The sequence below is a fragment of the Rhagoletis pomonella genome, unplaced genomic scaffold (assembly GCF_013731165.1).
Source record: "Rhagoletis pomonella isolate Grant_MI unplaced genomic scaffold, Rhpom_1.0 Rhpom_scaffold_00011, whole genome shotgun sequence".
Taxonomy (NCBI): Eukaryota; Metazoa; Arthropoda; class Insecta; order Diptera; family Tephritidae; genus Rhagoletis; species Rhagoletis pomonella.
Genome location: NW_023458565.1, coordinates 25,008,070 through 25,014,069, shown reverse-complemented (window position 1 = coordinate 25,014,069; position 6,000 = coordinate 25,008,070).

Below are 6,000 nucleotides of genomic sequence, written 5' to 3'. Positions count from 1 at the left end.
AACATTAAGCTTGGAAATTTCATGTAGTCGAAAACAGCAGAACTGCATCAACGAAAAAGCTATGCGCATAAAAACTGAAAAGTCATAAGAAGAGGAAATGAAAATTCCATTAGCTAAGTCCAGTTTGTTTCTGTTTTTTTTTCCCCACTAGAATTAATGGTCAGACAGTACTGAGTAGAAAAGTGTGCAAAACAAAACTAATTCGGAGAGAAGTGAAAAGCAATCATGGAAAAACAAAAAAAGAATAACTAGAAATGACTGTTGAAGTAAATAAATTTAAGCTGCCATCAAATTGCTGTCAACGACTTAACCTGGAATTGCAGTTAAGCAAGAAAATTTATTTGAGAGTGTACATACAGTAATGCATATGTACATTAGGATGCCTCACATTCCATAAAAAGGAAAATCTCACAGGTGTTGCTAGTGACCTTATACCATTATTCAAAAAAATGTTTTTTTCACTACTCTAGGGACACCCTTTTCATCCTATTATACAAGGTGTTTGGCAGACGGTTGAGCATACGAAAATGGGCGATAGAGTTGGGGCTGTGTGCTATGTGTTCAGACACAAAAATTGGGCCTAGGCCCCATTTTATTTTTTTTTATTTTCTTAACTGTAACGAAATTTGACTTTTCCACAAACGATAAAACTATCGAAATTTGTTTCTTATATTTGTTTTAAATAATGGTCAAATCCCGATAATAATGTCAGCATGGAAATCCGATGCAGAACTGATCTTGCCAACAAGTGAGGCGGCTCTTGGAGCACGTTGGCGACGGCGAGTACCGCAGCCGATTGAACGGTGAGTTGTATTAGCTTTACACTGACATTCGATATTGTGCACCAAATTAAAATACAGCGGCTCGGCCATGTCGTTGAAAGTATTCAAAGTAGAATAATCAAAATTTCTTTTGAAGCAAATCGAGTTATTCTTTATTTTTAACTAGCCGGATATTTTTTACAATCCTGGTTTTACGGAAAGTACATTGCTTACGGATGATCGGCCGCTGTGGTGTAGTGGTAAGCAGTGCGCGCTTCCAATCCGCAACGCCGCAAAAAAAAATATAGAAAAAAGGTTTTTTCTTAACAGCGGTCGTCTCTCGGCAGGCAATGGCAAACCTCCGAGTGTATTTCTGCCATGAAAAACAGCTTCTCAAAAAAATAAAATCGCCGTTCGGACTCGGCGTGAAACTGTAGGTCCCTGTAACTGTAGGAAAACTTGGCAAATCCTACAAAGTTAAAAATTTAACTAAAATCTATGCTAATATATATTTCGAAAGCCGTTTTTTACTGTTCGCAAAGCTCGAGAACGGCTGAACCGATTTTTGATGGTTATAGGCTAACAAAAATTCGGTATATAAAGGGGCGTGGCACCTCCCATACACAGAGGGAAATAATGCATAGTAAAAATGAATACTTTATATTTGATTATCGTTTAAAAATGTTCGTATTTAAAAATAATATTTTCATACAAAATTTATTACGCACGTATTTGACTGTTCACATCTGAGTATGTATATGTAAGTGTACATACGCACCCCAAGCATGCAGAGCGCCGCTCTGTGAGCGGTGACAACACACACATCCATACATAGTACATATATGTTTATCCGTACAAATCGCGTGCTGTGGTGTTGATGGATATTCAACATTTGAAAGCAAATTTATATGCCTGGGTGTAGCTGAGTGCGCAAATATGCTTGCCACAAGTTGATGATATCCGCAGATGGTCGAGTTCGAATTCCACTGCAGGCAACATGCAAATTAAATTTTTTTTTTAGTTTTTGTCTTGATTATTCATTTCACGGATGCTTTTTCAGTACGAACGCAGTCATTTTAATATGTGCGTAATTGAATTAAATATTTACCAATATACAGTACTTTCGTTGATGTTTATAGTAAGATCAATTACGTTTCTATTTGATTTTAATATTTTTATACCCGAGCGCACTTGTGCACAAGGGTATTATAACTTTGTTCACATAACGGTTGTTTGTAACAGGCAAAACGAATCGAGATAGATATAGACAAATGTATACATAAATGATCAGAATGAAAAGAGAAATCGATTAAGCGGTGACTGTCTGTCCGTCCGTCCGTCCGTCTGTGCACACGATAACTCGAGTAAACATTAAGATATCTTAACGAAACTTAGTACGTATACTTATTTCGGCCGTAGGACGGATGGTATTGAAAATGGGCAAAATCGGACAATAACCACGCCTACCACCCATATAACGGTAATTTGGAGAAATACGAAATCTTCGATAAATCAATAAATATTAAAGCTAATTTATTCAAAATTAATGCTTGCAACAATTCTCTACCAAGAAATACGTTTATGATAAAATTTTGGAAAATGGGCGTGACACCGCCCACTTATGATCACATATATGTATATCGGTAACCGTTCTACCAATTTGTACCAAACTCGGTATGATTATTGTGCTTGCCGCATAGAGGCAAACCGTTGAAAATTATTGGAATCAGATTAAAATTACGACCACTTATCATATAACGGCAAGTTTCAGAAATGCTTGAAACTGCAATATTTCGAAATTTAAGGACGCTAATTTACTCAGAATTGATACACACCGGCTTACCATGTAGCGGTAGCTTTCGGAAAGGTGAAAATCATATATTTAATACTTGCGCCGGGTATTTAATGTTTGGCTCCGCCCGAACTTAGACTTTCTTACTTGTTTTCGCTCAGTGTACAAATCGAATTTTTCACACCGCATATCTCTGGAAGTGTTCATGGTAGAGTACTGGAATTGGTATGGAGGTATATGAAACCAATCGCATATATTGGAGAAAATTGGTGCTATTGGAAAAGGGGGCGTGGTACCTCCCATACAAACCAAATTTTTCATACTGCATATCTCTGGAAGTTTTCATGGTAAAGTGCTGGAACTTCGTATGGAGATATGTATGTATATGAAATCAAGCCCATACTCATGGATCAAAATGGGGCTATTTAAAAAGAGGGCGTGGGACCTACAAACGTACAGACTTTTAGCTATCTTTGAATGTATTTATAATTCTTCTGTAGTAGTGTTTGTGAGTGAAATCCTGCTAAATGGGGGTCCGGATTTTAAAGAAATTGTTTGTGTGTATTTGAGTGTATCTCTGGATAGTTTAGTTTTACAATTTAACCCGCCAGTTGGCGCTTTAGTTGAGTTATTACGAAAAATCTTATTTATGATCCGATTTGGCTAATATTTAAAAAATGTATTGGTAGCGGTAAGAGCAATACTATTGCAAAAAAGTGTTGCCAGGTGGCGCTGGAGTCGAGTTATTACTAAAAATCACTAAGTGAGAAAAGGTGCCGTGAACGTCAGATTAATAGACCTGTTGCACTATTGAGTATATGGAACTCTCCTGTGATACGTTTTGCCCAAATGGACGTAATTTTCCCGTGTTATTATGCATTCAAGCTTTTAAGGTATTTCGTCTGAAATAAGTATGTGTATATTGAATTTCTGTAGAACTATACTATACAGATTCGAGTATAGATTCAAGGACAGATTCACCATCGAACCGGATCATTGTTGCCACCAGGGAATGATGAGGAACAAATTCTTTAAATTTATTTCGCGTTGCGATTACCCGTGCTATGAAATGCGGTACAATTGGAGAATTTCAAGAACTTCTTCACGAACATTACACTTTCGTTATGTTATTTAAAGCGACAAATGACCTCCAAAGCATAATCTTAGCAGACGAATGTGCCAGTGAAACTCGTGAACGTGAATTGTTGGTGAAAATGTTGGAACAAAAAGTTTCAATAAAAAAATTTGTTTTGGGCGTGACAATGTTCGCAGGGTCTGCTAGTATTTTAATAAAGATCAAGATCCAAAGAAACTGTAAAAATATTAACTTTTGGATAATACACGTTTATGACAAATCGATAAACCGAAATATGCGGTCTTTAACGTTACTTACTACACTTGACTGGATGTCCATCGGCACTTGTTTCTAGATACTTTTAGAAATATGTTAACGAATTATATCAAGAGTTGGCGGGTGAGTTAAAGAAATATTTTTCTTCACTCGCTACTCGTTCCCAAAATTTTGAAAATATGTGACGCCACACCAACATTTTACTTCAAAGAATGTATTTTTGACATTTGTTTCCGTGAATGGCCTACGCATGGCTATGTACTGATTAAAATCCTCAGTACACAATTTATTGACTTTAGTGGCTTCCTGTCGGCATATAATTTATTTAATAGGGAAGTTTGTGCTGGCTAAAAACAATTTTGACATAAAATTCTATTTTTAGAGATATTTTAAACTCAGTTTAGCTCACCAAGTTGATATGAAATTTTTTAAGGTAAGCCCTAAAAAGTTAGAGTCTCACGGTTCCCTTGGTGAAGCAGCCCATTTGTTTTGCTGAGGTAACCTAATGTAGCTACATACGTATGTATGAATATGTGGCATAATACATATGAGTAGCAGGAGGAGTTTCATATGTTGGTTGTTTTGAGGTGACTATAAATATACTCCCATGCCACACCACTTGCTTGTGAAAACACCAATAACATTTGAGTGTCTGCGCTAGCAAAATCAACTGACCATAGCAGCTACATCCTATTAAGTCATTAGCAACAGCTTGACTTCACTATGCAAATATGCATGCTGACTGGCTGGTTGGTAAGTGCATATGAAGAACGCTTGTTTGGTTGAATATTTTTGCTACGACTTAACGAAGAAATTCAAAAACAAATACAAGTATAAGCTAAAGAATTTTGCTAAATCAAAGCGTTGAGAAAAGTAGTTAAAAGATATGGTGTTGCGTGGATTTTTTTAAATTTATGAGCGCACAATATTTGCTTAGTTGATTTGCAAACTTTTATAAAAATAGCTTTTAAACTAAACGAAATAATTAAAATGCAATAAATTTTCAACATTGGCTACAACAGAAGAGGAAATATTCCGGCGCCGCCAGAGCGTATACGTAACCTTTGTAAATTGCACAGAAATGCGTATACAGTAGGGATGTTAATTTTTCCGCTTTTTACGATGCCGGGATTTTCGAGACGTGGTTGTTACAATTTCAAATTATCACAAAATTCAATGCAATGTAGAATACAAATATTGGTACCAAATGAAAGAGGTAATTTCTTTAGAATTTCAAAAATTTAAATTTTTTGTAATCACGAGGACGAATAGGTAAACCTTTAAGCTGATAAAGTTAGAAGGACGAAATTCGAAGATGTTATCGAGTTTATATAAGGCCTTAACATGTAATTTCTTCAAAAGCAAATATTAACTGTTAACTTCTGTGTCTGTTTAAATTCTACAGAATTAACAATTTAATTTGAAATCTATGTATACTTCTTCTCTAGGCACATTTCACTGAATTTTTTTTAATAATTTTTGCATTACTGACATCAGAGTGAAAAACTAAAAACGAAATTTTACTATATTTGGCCTATGATTTCGCGAATATATTGATTTTTGTGTGTAAAATTTACTATCGCACGGTGTTATATGTATGTATAATGAGCTAGACATTTATAAGAAAATATTAATTATTAAATAAGAAGGAACAGTCCAGCGCCTTCGTGGTATAGTTAAGAGCAAATCGAGTCAAAAACGAAAGCACACACTAAGAAAAAATTATCGATGACAAAAGCGATAATAATATCGACATCAAAATCGATAATCAGATCGATAAAAACATCGATAACGAAATCAATAACGAAATCGACAATAATATCGATAGCAAAATCGATAACAAAATCGATTAAAATTACGATAACAAAATCGATACAAAAAATCGATTAAAATATCAACAAAAAATCGATAAAAAATATCGTTAATTATATCGATAAGTACCGAAAATATTGATAGCAAAATCAATAAAAATATCGATAAAAATTTCGATAATAAAATCGATAAAAGATACCGATAAAAAGACCAGTAAAATATCGATTATTATATCGATAAGTCCTGAGAATTCCGAAAATCTCTAAAACCCAGAAATAGTTCCC